Genomic DNA, 15,855 nt, shown 5'->3' with positions numbered 1-15,855 from the left:
TACAGTATATAGCGGGAAGTGGGGTATGACAAGAACCAGTCTTAAATGTATATGTTTTACTTCAAATAGCGTTATCAAAAAAAAAAAAAAAATCTCTGAGTATTATGTTAAAGGTAATCAACATGAATTGGCTTGCTTGGGCAGAAAGAGGAAAGTTAAACAACCAGGTGCATCATAAATTGTACAGTAACTACTGATAAAAACCACAATATTACACATGAACGTTTGCTGTGTGGACATTCTTTCTTTTTTGTATGTTTCTTTCTTTTGTAAAAAATAAATAAATAAATAAATGTTCTGTATGTGTTCAATTCAAGTCTACGTTGAAAACCTATTATTTAGCTAACTTTATTGAAGAAAAGGAAATACTATTCCATGTTTCTCAGTGGCTCAGCTGTCCAGTCTGTGGTTGCTGGTGGTCTTTTAAAGAACTCAACAACCACTGTAAGCCTTTGGTTCCGTGATGTAATGGGTTGCGGAGAGAAATCACAGATTCTGACAAGATTTCACTGAGTGACGGTTAGTGAGGTAAGTGACAGGGCATGTTTTAATTCATGAATGTGATTTATTACAATGTTATGTATATAGTGAAATTGAATGTAAATTGGTAAACCACTCAGGACCAGTGACCGTCGCCTGGGTCCCAATGCAGTGACAAATTGGGCATTCTGACTGTGGCTTGTTTGGAGCAGCACCACATCACCTTATTGAAGGCAGGACAGGGTGAGGATGCATTTAAAAAAAAAAAAAAAAAAAAAAAAAGCCTTTTGGAGAGAGATCAGATTCTTTTCCAGAGCATTATTTATTTAATTGTATATTTGCTCTAATTGACAGCGCTAATTGGATGACTTCCCGAATTAGCTTCTTCACTATTGCTGCAATGTGGGTATTTCCAGAAACCAGTGTTATTGTATTGAACTAGTGGTATAGTAACGAGAGCTTTAGTAGCAAGTGAGTTTTCAAAGGAAATGTGTGAATTAAATCAATTCGTTAATGCTTTGAAATTGAGTTGAAGTCATTAAAGCTTAATTGTCGTAGGCCACCTACATCACTTCCCGTTTCAACGACTAGATAAGGGGACTCTTTAATCAAAATGCATGTTAATGAGATGAATAGAAATGAATGGAAGCATAGTTCGCTGTTATGGAAACTACTAGTGTACTAGTAGGCTCTCCCATTAGCGAGCAGCAGCCAAATGGAAATAAATAATGGTAATATCTGTTGTGTATAATTTGTTAACTTCAACATTGTGCATTTTGTCATGCAGAATGTACATTTATTTCGAACACTTCACATATGCTGGTTTACGATTATCTGGAATGTGGGTAAAAATCAGAGGGCATGGATTAAAAAAAATAAACTACAAATTAACCTCATTTCCCCTCTTTCGAGGGGATATTTTGTCACAGTATACACTACAGTATATACAACTCTTTTAATGTGCATTTTGCAATCTTTTTTTAGTTAAAGGAAAAAAATATATACTGTAAGCCATCTATGTATATTGTTTGGAATTTATTTTCTACTTTTGTCTATTTTAGGGTGTACTGTTGTAGGTTCTAAATATGTTTGAAGTGTCATTTGTGTTTGTAGTTAGCTATATTATACATGTATACCATGTATGTAATAATTATATATTAAGCTTTTATTTACGATAGAACTCCCTATCCAATACACAATTTGTTTATAATGAATTGTTCAGTGACTCATCTAATCATGCATTTTCTCTGGTACTCTGTTCACCGCCACGATAGTCAATATGATTAAAAGTAGCCATGAACAATTATTATTATTATTATTATTTATTTCTTAGCAGACGCCCTTATCCAGGGCGACTTACAATTGTTACAACATATCACATTATACATTATACAGATATCACATTATTTTTACATACAATTACCCATTTATACAGTTGGGTTTTTTTTACTGGAGCAATCTAGGTAAAGTACCTTGCTCAAGGGTACAACAGCAGTGTCCCCCACTGGGGATTGAACCCACAACCCTCCGGTCAAGAGTCCAGAGCCCTAACCACTACTCCACACTGCTGCCCTCGAGAATGATTAACATTTTAGATGCATACAAACGTGTGAAGGTGAAAGTGTACATTGTACATAAAGTGTGGGGGGAGTCTGACAACATTAAATATGTTTAAGCAAATTCCATCTCGATCACATTCCTCGTGGATCTGTGTGCCCTTGTACGCCTGTTCTTCGTTCTTGTGTGGATAAGACACAGCTGTTAAAGCCAAGGACGCATTGCAAATCTGCAATCGCATAAGGAAACTGTATTATAATATCTAATATGCTGTTTTCTATACCAAGATTTTAGTTGTATACATCAAATAAAATCTACACTAGAGGTCAGCTGTCATATAACGTACGTATGCAAATTTCAAATAGGCTACGGTTGCATTGATAATTTCTTGGTAGTAACATTACACTTCATGCAAAAATCTGTATATCATTTTAGCAATACAACAAACTTTCCGTAAGGTTACAAATGGTTAAAACAAGTGAATAAATCTCCTTCATAACCACAAGTATAGAAAAGGCTAAAATAATTTCATAACTACCAATATTGAATTATCTAGGTTGCCTGTAAGAAATTAACTCTAGTCCTGTACACACTTTCTCTGTATAGTCAGCTGCGGTCTGTTAAATTTCTGTTTCAAGGTGAGTTTTATACTGTTTCGTTAATTAAAACCAACCTTTTCCAAGTGCAAATTAACTGATAAACACAGATTTGCATTTAAATTCCCACACAAACAAAAGATAGTCATAAGAAGCCCTGCTCGTTAAGATATTGATATTATTTCGTAAATCAACAACCATCGTAATGTGATTTCCAAAATTATTTAATAACGAAATAGGCATAACGACTGCTTCAAAATGCCAAAGTCAATGCTACATACAGATTTATTGATTAACACTGGAGTTATCATTTACAACCTATTGAAAATCCTGCCCTGTGAGTCTTAACTGACTGTAGTAATTAGTAAAATCAAAATGTTAGAGGCATTTTAGCATATACATTTCCTTAAGTGTTACATTTAACAAAATAAAACAATTCCATAATTGTTAATACAGTAGGTAATAAAGGTAAAATGTTGATAATAATATACTAAATATTAAATAAACTTAAGATTTTGGCACAATGATCATTTAACAAAATGGTTGCTTAAGTATTTATTGATTATTGACCTGCTTTTAGTGCACTTTTTTCCATAAATTGTTATTTTCAATAGACCTTTATTTCAATACCGGGGGCATTAGATTTTGTGATTAAGCGTCAGTTGTTCTATGATTTATTAACAACTACCGAACTTTAAGTAATAACTTGTATATCCTTACCTTTTATTGCCCCTCGTTTTCATGATGCATACTATAAATGGTTTAATAACATACACATACTCAATCTGAGAATCAGCCAGGTCCAACCATATCATGTTCCTCGAAAAAGGTTTCACAAAATTTACAACCCAATTTTCATTTTAAAATCTCCACGAGGAATATATTTGAGCACGGATGCAGTAGCAGCCAGCTTGTTTCCTTATGGCCGCCGTTATCTGATGCCAGGGGCAAGTATGACTATTCATGAGATATGCCCTTTTTTTTCGGCTTGTCTCGGCTCCATTCGCTCCCACTCGGCCATTGAATGGTTTTCTCTGCTTTTTACGGAGAAAAAACGACTAGAAACCAGTTTTTTGCGTCTTTTTGATGATGTCGGACCATGTCCGACATAGGACCGCAAAGGGTTAAACAAGTCGAGCAGGGTGGTATTGTATCTGTAGTGAAATTGAACATGCAAATGAGGCCACACCCTGAAAGTTATGCCAGCGACGGGCAATAATGCAGACAGAAAAGGACAGTGCAAAGAATGTCACCAAAATCGCACTGCGGGGGAATGGCAGTTTGTGCCGAGTTTTGACATCCAAATTAGGGACAAATGTATTTTGCCCTTATGTTAGAGGTTTGCCCTGTCATTAAAATCAGGCCCTTTTGACTTTTTGTGATCAAGTTAGTACAGTATTAAATCTCCAGCTGTGCCTTTTCATATTAACAAATGAGCTTTTCAATTTTATTGGATATGTTTAGAGGAGAAGTATGTTACTTAACAAAAAAAGATAGCGGTTTAAAGTTTCTGCTTGTTTCGTTGTTCTGCAGTGCATATATTAGTACAGACGGATGCACAGTACAGTCACAGACAATGGGAGTGTGGTGTGCAGTGCGGAATAAAACCACTTGAGGCAGTATTGAGTTTCTGGAAAGTTCCCTTATTTTCTTTTTATTTTTGGTTTTAACCAATAAAACCCAATAAAACACCCGATACAAAAAAAATAAAATCAGTGGATAATAAACACCGGAAAACACCAGGAAAACTGTCGAAATGGTTAATCAATTCACGTTGACTTTACCCTTTTCTCATTAAAAAAATAAAACCTACTATAAAAATAATAATAAATACATTTCCCAGTGCTGCTGGGCAATGTCCCGCCTTCCTGACTTGCATTTATCATTTGATTCGTTCCGAATACTTTCAACCTGCCCCAACTACTGATTGACAGCACATTCCTACGTTTCTATTGGAGACTCAGCTTGTGAGATTTAAAACGAGATAACAATCTGGACTTCCGCCCCAATGACGAAAGCCTCTCGTCAATCAAACTGGGACTTCCGCCCCCTGACGTCAGTCCCACGTCACGCAATCCTTGTTGGGAACCTCGTGGTTGATTCACAGCCCTCTGGCGGCTGGGAGGTTGAATTGCAGTACAGGATTGCTTTACCTTGTCACAAGTACATACAGTGAGTACATGTTGGGAGTCTCAGGAACAAATGCCAATTTTCAGGACAAGTTTATTTAATGGTAAATGAAATGTCCAGACAGAATACCTGGTTTATGTTAACTTTTTAAAGTTGTAAACAATTGGACTTTCAGTGTTATTGGTATGAAACATTTATTTAATTTGCATTCACATTCATTCTCCAGATGGTCACTGCATATAGATACAAATTCCAATACCTACCGAACACTCCTTTGAGAGACTAGGTACTTTAAATGCAGACTCGCCTGTCTCAAGGTAATGCCATTAATAATACATTTGAATTCTATCATTACACACCTATGTCTGAGGAGTTTTTTAAAAATATATATTAAGTTCATAAAATAAACACAAAGTAATGTATTTTAGTGATCTCTGTATAAAACCTATTTTCTCCCTAGGGATGATTTATTGGCAACTTTGTTAAATCAATTAATAAAAATACCTCTAAGCAGTCATTTTATCTGTTTTCCATAAATCCATAGCCAAAAAGTATATTGCATTAGCTTTATACCCTTGTTTAGCTTCTTTGGTCTGTTTGAAGGGGGGGATAGCTTGAATTTAGTCTGGGGACTTGCCAAAGCACTGTATAGGTATATAGGCTAATAGACCAGCTTGAGAGCACAGTTACTGCGGCTCTGAATGCTGTCAACAAAGACCTTCAGTCTCCAGCACAGGCAGTAACTGTCAGTGATGGGATAGCATATTCTCAGTAGCAGCTGGTACTCTATTTCACTGATTACGAGACAGTGCCCTCTCACTTCACATCCTCCTTAATACCACAAGGCCTCTCAAATATCACAAGAGACTGTGGGGGATCTCTCCCAACTGCATGTGAGCATGACCAAAACAAGAAGAGATTTTACTACGCTAAGCGGGCAACTCTTTGTTGTCTTTTTTTTTTCCCAGGCCTAGTCTCTCTGAAATTGATTACCACTGCCTAATCACCTTTGAGTGCATTTCCATGGATAGATTTATCAAGCCCTTTAAATATAAAATGTTTATTAAGCATCTCTTTGAAGGGCACTTTAATGTTTTTATAATCCCTGCACTATTTCAAATGCTTGTATATAATAAAACCAGTTTAGATGCAACATATTCTTAGTGGTACCCTTCACTTTGACCTGTGACCCAAGATTGCAGCCAATGACTTTTTGTTTTCTGGATGATATTGGCTTTATACTTGGTAATTAACTGTATTTTGTGATTCTCTCAGTCAAGTTTAAGGCTCATAGACAACATTGTATAGCAGGCTTGACAGTTTGTGTTTTCTCAAATTAACAGTAACAAAGTTTATACGTAACTGTATTTGTATTAGTTGGTACCGAAATCCGCTTATTGGTTCTATATAAACAGAGGATAGGCCCATTTTGATGCTGCTTTGTCAGGTAATTATCCAGATTGGATCCTCACTTCTATTGAATGAAAACCCTGAAAGAAACAGTTAATCGAAAAGAGAAGTTGATGGAAACCAGTTTCATTATATGAATATTCTTCAGTGTTATTCATAGGTGTGTGCTGAGCAACATGTATAAATGAGTTTGGTGAAGTATTACAGGAGAACAAAGATTTGTATTCATAATATTGGTTTTAGCCCTGTTGGTTTTATTGCAGTAACTGTAAAAGTATAAGTGCATGTGTGAGAGAACAGTGTTGTCCACATAACATCTAAGATTTAAAACGCACTCGCCAGCTATTTTGCAAGCACGCACAAAAGTACTTTAAAAATACCTTGGAGCACAAAACAGAACAATCTCTCGGTAATAAAAAAACAAACTGTCCAGAATGGACTTTAAAAAATAAAATGCCCTGTAGTCAAGACAAAAATGAAAACAAAGGGTTGCTGTTTCCAGCTTACTTCCCGGGAGATCAAAGGGGAATCCCAGCACCCTGGAGAGAGGCAGGGGACACCCCTTGTTGCTCAAGTAGAACGTGTATAGCACGTTGTTCTGTGTCAGACTACCTGTCTGCTATGAATGGACAGATTACTTTATATTTTCAGTGTTATGAAAAAAGTTATGCTCTGCACCTTGACATGTGACCTACGATGGCTGCTATATTGGGGTCCTATAACTTTTTGGTGTCTGGGTGATTTAGATTTAGACTCTGTAGATAATTCTATTCAGTGATTCTCTGTGAAGTGCTATCATGGGTATTGTACACAAACAACAAACCCTTTTGTGCCAGTAATTTTACAAAGCTGCAGATGCCAGTGTCACATGTCTCAATTATTTGAGGTTCATAGAAACCCTGAATGCTACATGTGTTGGGGATGGTGGTCTTGTTTATCGTGATAGTGTTATCTAGATTTCTATTTACAGCAGTGGGGCTATGTGTGTGTGTTTTCTTTTTACAATGTGAAACATCAATAAACATTTTAAATTGGAGATGCAACAAGTAATCAATGCTTCAATTTATTATTCATCTGTCTTTAAATTTCCAGAGCTTTGATTACGTAGCCTAGTTTGAAATCTCCCATTGCCAGTTTGCATTAAAGCTGGCAATGTAGTTACGCGCTTCTGCTAGTGCTAGTAAGGTGTAACTGGCTCACTGGTGTGTGTCTTATTGTGTGGATTAACCCAGAATGACACTCTCAATACAACAACGAGTCGGTCAGTTTAATACGAATACCAAATACTACCCTGAACAGCTGGCTGAAAGATGAAGAGCAAAGTGAACCTTCAATCCGAGTCAGAAACTAATACGCTTGGGAGTTCACAGTGAAGCAGAAGAATGTCTTTTGTCATGGTTTTGTCAGGCATATATGCACAACTCCTGGCAATCAACATTAAAAGAAATTCTGATAATTGGTCATGCATAATTCTTCACAAAGTGAATTCCCCCTGGAGTGACAAATTTTATATATAAATCTAGCATGAGATACATTTTTGTTATTCCAATTAAGTGGAATAACATAAGTGAAATAAGATGCTCATCGAGACTAGTTTCAAATGTGTCTCTGCTTACATTCCAGTCCAGTAGTGAACTGCTGAAATTCAGGACAGAGCTGCTCTTCGTTAGTTGAAACAGTACTGCGAGTGAATCGTGTTTTATAACAATTTAAAAATATATTTTTGATGAAGGAAAATGGGATCAGATCCAGGAACACTGGAGCCGGATCCTGAGATGGTGTTTTACTACGAGGATCTGGATCAGGCTCCACTGACCCAATGTTACGCCGATCCTGGAGCTGCACACACCTTAACTAGAGAAACTGACCAATGAAAAGTGAAGCGTACTTTAAAGACCCCGGCTGACAAATGAGATCCCAGTAATGTTGGGGAAAAATGGCAAATGGATGGACAAAGATAGAGGAGGACACACCGTGTTGCTGTGTCCAAAACAGGGAAATGGTTTAAGTTTGTAATTCACCATAGCTCGTGCTATTTACTAAAGTTATCACTGAGGTTTCTGTCTACTTACAGTTTAACACTTCATTTGAAATTGAAACAGTAAACTTAAAACAGCAACATGACCTTTGTGTTTTGTGCAAATATAGACATCAATAAAAACTAAATACATTACCAAGAACTTTTTACACAATTATACCAAATTAATCACGAGATATTTCTGATTCTGAATTATTTTGTGTGTTTAAATACATTGCACAGACTCTCGCATCTCTATCAATGTTCCAAAAACATTGGTCACATTTTACTAAATATTTTTAAAACTAATAGATAAACAATTACCATAACAAACATTATCGTATTCATCATAGTGAAGTTGAGTTCTAAAGTTTGCAACTCATTGTCTGGAGTTTGGTGTTATTCACATTATCGTCGATACACTGTGGTTTGAGTTTCAAGCTACATCTGCATATTTTAAGTGGCTGGAAGCTGAAAATACTTTTTAAAAACACCCTTTTCTTATACAAATGCAGTACTAGCATCATTTTAATATAAAAACTATTTATCTTAAGTATTTGAATTGTGGGGAAACCTCAACGTTTCTAGAAATATATTTCAAGGACAATTCTCATCCCTCTCATTAAATCTGCATTATGCCACAGTCGCTCTAGCACTCAACGCTGCCTCAGGGGCCGGTTGTATTACAGGGATCTGATCCAGGCTCCTGTTTGAGCGGAGCTTCAGTGCTCTTCATGGCTTTGTAATTCCATGACTCGGAAGCGACTGAATAATATAGCTATTTGTCACACTCATGATAAAATTGTGCCAACAATTTATTGTGTTGAATGATTACCGCAGGAATGTCTTTGGATCTTTTAATTAGACATAGAAGAGATGCAATGTTTTGTTAGACTTGTTTGTAACATATTTTATTATTTTAGACACAATACTCTCGTCATGCATGCCCAGCTACAGAACCCCCCCCCCCCCCCCCAACTTTTGATTTGTTTGATATCTCTGTTTAAAATATTTGATTAAATCCATTAGACCTGAGTGTTGTGTTTCGTTTGTGCATCAGTTTGTGTATGTGTATGTGTGTGTATATATATATATATATATATATATATATACAGACGTGCTCAAATTTATTGGTACCCCTCCACAAAAAACGAAGAATGCACAATTTTCTCTGAAATAACTTGAAACTGACAAAAGTAATTGGCATCCACCATTGTTTATTCCATATTTAATAGAAATCAGACTTTGCTTTTGATTTTTTATTCAACATAATATTGTAAATAATAAAACAAATGAAAATGGCATGGACAAAAATGATGGGACCGCTAACCTAATATTTTGTTGCACAACCTTTAGAGGCAATCACTGCAATCAAACGTTTTCTGTAGCTCTCAATGAGACTTCTGCACCTGTTAACAGGTAGTTTGGCCCACTCTTCCTGAGCAAACTGCTCCAGCTGTCTCAGGTTTGATGGGTGCCTTCTCCAGACTGCAAGTTTCAGCTCTTTCCATAGATGTTTGATAGGATTCAGATCAGGACTCATAGAAGGCCACTTCAGAATAGTCCAATGTTTTGTTCTTATCGATTCTTGGGTGCTTTTAGCTGTGTGTTTTGGGTCATTATCCTGTTGGAGGACTGAGACAGAGCTTTCTGACACTGGGCAGTACGTTTCGCTCAAGAATGCCTTGATAGTCTTGAGATTTCATTGTGCTCTGCACAGATTCAAGACATCCTGTGCCAGGCGCAGCAAAGCAGCCCCAAAACATAACCGAGCCTCCTCCATGTTTCACTGTAGGTATGGTGTTCTTTTCTTTGAAAGCTTCATTTTTTCGTCTGTGAACATAGAGCTGATGCGACTTGCCAAAAAGCTCCAGTTTTAACTCATCTGTCCAAAGGACATTCTCCCAGAAGGATTGTGGCTTGTCAATATGCATTTTAGCAAATTCCAGTCTGGCTTTTTTATGTTTTTCTTTCAAAAGTGGAGTCCTCCTGGGTCTTCTTCCATGGAGTCCACTTTCGCTCAAAAAGCGACGGATGGTGCGATCAGAAACTGACGTACCTTCACCTTGGAGTTCAGCTTGTATCTCTTTGGCAGTTATCCTTGGTTCTTTTTCTACCATTCGCACTATCCTTCTGTTCACTCTGGGGTCGATTTTCCTCTTGCGGCCGCACCCAGGGAGGCTGGCTACATTTCCATGGACCTTAAACTTCTTAATAATATTTGCAACTGTTGTCACAGGAACATCAAGCCGCTTGGAGATGGTCTTGTAGCCTTTACCTTTACCATGCTTGTCTATTATTTTCTTTCTGATCTCCTCAGACAACTCTCTCCTTTGCTTTCTCTGGTCCATGTTCAGTGTGGTGCACACAATGATACCAAACAGCACAGTGACTACTTTTCTCCATTTAAATAGGCTGAATGACTGATTACAAGATTGGAGACATGTGTGATACTAATTAAAGAAAATAATTAGTTTGAAATATCACTATAATCCAATTATTTATTATCTTTTCTAAGGGGTACCAACAAATGTGTCCAGGCCATTTTAGAATATCTTTGTAGAATAAGCAATAATTCATCCCTTTTCACAGCTTCTTTGCTTTATTCTATGACATACCAAAGGCATGCAAGTATACATGATAAAATAGCTTTTAATTTCATCACTTTTCAGGAGGAATGAAGCATTATTTCAATGAGCTGTAAGGGTACCAACAAATTTGAGCACGTCTGTACATACAGCTCTGGAAAAAATTGAGACCACTGCAAAATGATCAGTTTCTCTGGTTTTACTATTTATAGGTATGTGTTTGGGTAAAATGAACATTTTTGTTTTATTCTATAAACTACTGACAACATTTCTCCCAAATTCCAAATAAAAATATTGTCATTTAGAGCATTTATTTGCAGAAAATGACAACTGGTCAAAATAACAAAAAAGATGCAGTGTTGTCAGACCTCGAATAATGCAAAGAAAATAAGTTCATATTCGTTTTTAAACAACACAATACTAATGTTTTAACTTAGGAAGAGTTCAGAAATCAATATTTGGTGGAATAACCCTGATTTTCAAGCACAGCTTTCATGCGTCTTGGCATGCTCTCCACCAGTCTTTCACTTTGATGTTGGGAGACTTTATGCCACTCCTGGTGCAAAAATTCAAGCAGCTCGGCTTTGTTTGATGGCTTGTGACCATCCATCTTCCTCTTGATCACATTCCAGAGGTTTTCAATGGGGTTCAGGTCTGGAGATTGGGCTGGCCATGACAGGGTCTTGATCTGGTGGTCCTCCATCCACTCCTTGATTGACCTGGCTGTGTGGCATGGAGCATTGTCCTGCTGGAAAAACCAATCCTCAGAGTTGGGGAACATTGTCAGAGCAGAAGGAAGCAAGTTTTCTTCCAGGACAACCTTGTACTTGGCTTGATTCATGCCAAAGCTGCCCAATTCCAGCTTTGCTGAAGCACCCCCAGATCATCACCGATCCTCCACCACATTTCACAGTGGGTGCGACACACTGTGGCTTGTAGGCCTCTCCAGGTCTCTGTCTAACCATGGCCTGTATACCGGATACAGTAATCAGGTCCACAAGAATACCAACCCAGGTAAACAGTTCAAATGCGGATACACTCACAGGCGCTCTGAAAATAATAATAATGAATGACAAAAGGTGAAAGAAAAAGGGAAAATAAAACACAGTAATAAAACTACAAAATGAAGGTGCTGCACTCTGCAGCTTTACCACCGACCATCGCTATCCGCACGGCCCGGGTCTCCGTCCTACGCTCACTTGTTCCCTCACTATACTATGCGGATACTCTCCGGGGTTCTGCCCAAGTCTTTTCCCAGCTACTAAAAAAATATATATATATTTTTATTTTGTTTTGTTTTGGTCCTCTCCGGCTGTGCTTGGTCCGGCAGCAGCGCTTCCGCTGGCTCGTTTCTCATCTTAGAGGGGCAGATCGGAGGGAACAACAGAGCGTTATTTAAAGGTTCAGCAATCCCCCAAGGCCCGCCTCTCAGCCACTCAGAGAGAGGGAAATCCAACACACCCTCTTCCCCACCTCTCCGTGTCTTTGCCATGACTGACAGGTGGATCTTACGAGGCTGCTGCCCTCTTCCTGCAGCACCATGCATACGCCAGACAGTAAGTACAGATCTCCCCTGTTACAGAGGCCAGAGTCGATCTTCCAAAACAAACAGTGTGCTTTATTATTTACAGTAAAAAAAAAAGCCACAACGCCCCAACGGGTATCAAAAGAAAAACCTAACTCCACTCGGAGTCCTAACTAAACACAGTTTTCTCCCACTGCGGTTGGAACGGCTAAGCTGTTTATCCAACAAAACAAAATAAACAGAAAACACACACTGATCGATACTGGTTGCAGTTTCCAAGCGACAAATGTTGTTCTGACTTACACAGGTTATCTGCCGGCTTGTGCTCCTACAGGGTTACTTTTCCAAACAAAATAATTCTCCTTTTCCACAATTAATTGTTCTCCTTTCATACCAGTTGACACCCAGGTCTCCAAACCATCTCCTACTCGCCAACAACGAGCACAACCAAAGAACCCCTTTAAATATGTTCCTTGATTACCAGATTGGAGACAGCTTAACTTCAGCTGCTCCTTCTAAGATTACCATCTCTTTGACTTGAATTTGAACAGTTTTCTTTCTATATATATATATATATATATATATATATATATACATATATATATATATATATATATATATATATATATTATACAGTGCCTATAGAAAGTCTACACCCCTTTTCAAAATTTTCACCTTTTGTTGCCTTATAGCCTGGATTTAAAATGCATTAAAATAGTTTGTTTTTTAATTTATCTACACATCCTACCCCACAACCTCCAAGTGAAAAAAATATTCTACAAATTTGTAGAAAATTAATTAAAAATAAAAACTGAAATAGCTTGGTTGGATAAGTGACCATCCCTCTTGTAATAGCAATCCTAAATTAGCTCAGGTGTAACCAATCGCCTTCAAAATCACACACCAAGTTAAGTGGCCTCCACCTGTGTTAAATTGTAGTGATTCAAATGATTTCAGGATAAATTCAGCAGTTCCATGTAGGTTTCTTCTGCTGGGTAGTGCATTTCAAAGCAAAGACTCAACCATGAGCACCAAGGCGCTTTCAAAAGAACTCCGGGACAAAGTTATTGAAAGGCACAGATCAGGGGATGGGTATAAAAAAATATCAAAGGCCTTGAATATCCAGACTGGATGACCAAGCAAGAAGGAGACTGATCAGAGAGGCTACCAAGAGGCCAATGGCAACTTTGCAAGAGCTAAAGGCTTTTATGGCCAAGACTGGTCAAAGTGTGCATGTGACAACAATATCCCAAGCACTCCACAAATCTGGCCTGTATGGTAGGGTGGCAAGAAGGAAGCCATTACTAAAGAAAGCCCACCTTGAATCCCGTTTGAAGTATGCAAAAAAACACTCAGGAGATTCTGTAGCCATGTGGCAAAAAGTTTTGTGGTCTGACGAAACTAAAATGGAGCTTTTTGGCCTAAATGCAAAGCATTATGCTTGGCGCAAACCCAACACAGCACATCACCCAAAGAGCACCATCCCTACAGTGAAGCATGGTGGTGGCAGCATCATGTTATGGGGATGTTTCTCATCGACAGGGACTGGGGCACTTGTCAGGATAGAAGGGAAAATGAATGGAGCAAAGTACAGAGAAGTCCTTGAGGAAAACCTGCTGCCCTTTACAAGAAAGCTGAAACTGGGACGGAAGTTCACCTTTCAGCATGACAACAACCCAAAGCACACAGCCAAAGCTACACTGGAGTGGCTAAGGAACAAAAAAGTAAATGTCCTTGAGTGGACCAGTCAGAGCCCAGACCTAAATCCAATCAAAAATGTGTGGCATGACTTGAAGATTGCTGTCCATCAACAGACCCCAAGGAACTTGACAGAGCTTGAACACTTTTGTAAAGAAGAATGGTCAAATATTGCCAAATCTAGGTGTGCAAAGTTGGTAGAGACCTATCCCAACAGACTCACAGCTTAACTCGGGGGTGGAGATTTATCCAATTATGATATTTCAGTTTCACAAAGTACATTTAATCATATCTGATTAAATGGACTGAAACATCTCTGTAGTGCCGGCATCTATATTTTCTACTATGTGTATATATATATATATATATATATATATATATATTGTAACACAGCAGGGAGGGGGTTAAAGCCTCCATGAGTGGAAAACATGTGTGGAATGCACATTGGTTTAGTTTAATTGTTTTGGTTTATTGTTTCATTGATTTGTTAATTGTTTTATTATTAATTATCCCCTGCACCTGGTAGCTATTGTTAAATTAAAAACAGGTGCAGGGTATTTAAGAGAGGCAGCTAGTCTGCTCAAGGCTGCTGAGGAGAAGGAGGCAGAAAGGTGTGCTCTGCTTCCTGGCAGTCATGAGCTAAAAAGTAAGTGCTGTATAAAACCAGTGTGTTTTGTAAGGACGGGGAAACAGTGTAGCTGTCCCGTGTTAGCCAGGGTGTTCCTGTGTGTTAGTTAGTGCTCGTACCGAGCTAGGTGTTTATTTTGTGTGTTTTGTTTTGATTTTTGTGTTGATTAAAAATAGCGCACCAGCGCTTGAAATCCATTTCTGTGTGCCGGGTCTATTTTTAAAGGGGCAACGAACCCGAGTGGGTGGAGATCTTTTACATTTGGTGTCAGAAAGTGTGGGCGCCCCTACGACCCAGAAAGATGGATTTATGGTACCTGATCGAGCAGATTAATAGAAAGGCCGCTGCTCAGAAGGAGCAGCTGGAGAGATGGGAGAGAGAGATGGGGTTGGCACCGCAGAAGAGACAGGAGCGGGAGCCAACCGAATTGGAGCGGTTACTCCTGGAATGGGAGCAGGCTAGTGTAGCTCCGCAGTCTCCAGAGCCCAGAGGGGAGGAGCCGCCGCTTCCAGAGCCCAGAGGGGAGGAGCCGCCGCTTCCAGAGCCCAGAGGGGAGGAGCCGCCGCTTCCAGAGCCCAGAGGGGAGGAGCCGCCGCTTCCAGAGCCCAGAGGGGAGGAGCCGCCGCTTCCAGAGCCCAGAGGGGAGGAACCGCCGCTTCCAGAGCCCAGAGGGGAGGAGCCGCCGCTTCCAGAGCCCAGAGGGGAGGAGCCGCCGCTTCCAGAGCCCAGAGGGGAGGAGCCGCCGCTTCCAGAGCCCAGAGGGGAGGAGCCGCCGCTTCCAGAGCCCAGAGGGGAGGAGCCGCCGCTTCCAGAGCCCAGAGGGGAGGAGCCGCTGCTTTCTGAGCCCAGAGGGGAGGAGCCACTGTTGCCAGAGTCACCGGTGGAAGTCAAGGGGGAGGATGTGCCGCCTCCCCTGCAAGCCAGTCCGGCGTTGCCGAGGGAGGTCCCTTGTCCCGGCAGCGTGGACACCAGGCCGGAATGCCCAGACCTCCCTCCGCTTGACCTGGCTCCCAGGTCGCAGTACAGCCAGGCACAGTCGCCTGCCTGGTCCCTTGCTTCACTCCATAAAACCAGTGTGTTTTGTAAGGACGGGGAAACAGTGTAGCTGTCCCGTGTTAGCCAGGGTGTTCCTGTGTGTTAGTTAGTGCTCGTACCGAGCTAGGTGTTTATTTTGTGTGTTTTGTTTTGATTTTTGTGTTGATTAAAAATAGCGCACCAGCGCTTGA

The 15,855-nt window shown here is 39.5% G+C and overlaps 1 protein-coding gene across 4 annotated transcripts in view; it reads left to right on the top strand.

Moving 5' to 3' along the window:
* LOC117400404 (E3 ubiquitin-protein ligase HECW1-like) overlaps window positions 1-15,855 on the top strand; it is a 201,712-nt gene that overhangs the window by 38,527 nt on the left and 147,330 nt on the right. The gene's annotated exons all lie outside the window — the stretch shown is intronic.

Source organism: Acipenser ruthenus, chromosome 4, assembly GCF_902713425.1.
Source record: "Acipenser ruthenus chromosome 4, fAciRut3.2 maternal haplotype, whole genome shotgun sequence".
In the NCBI taxonomy this organism is placed as follows: domain Eukaryota; kingdom Metazoa; phylum Chordata; class Actinopteri; order Acipenseriformes; family Acipenseridae; genus Acipenser; species Acipenser ruthenus.
Note: the sequence above shows the minus strand (reverse complement) of the source record. Positions and strands in the feature narration are given on the sequence as shown.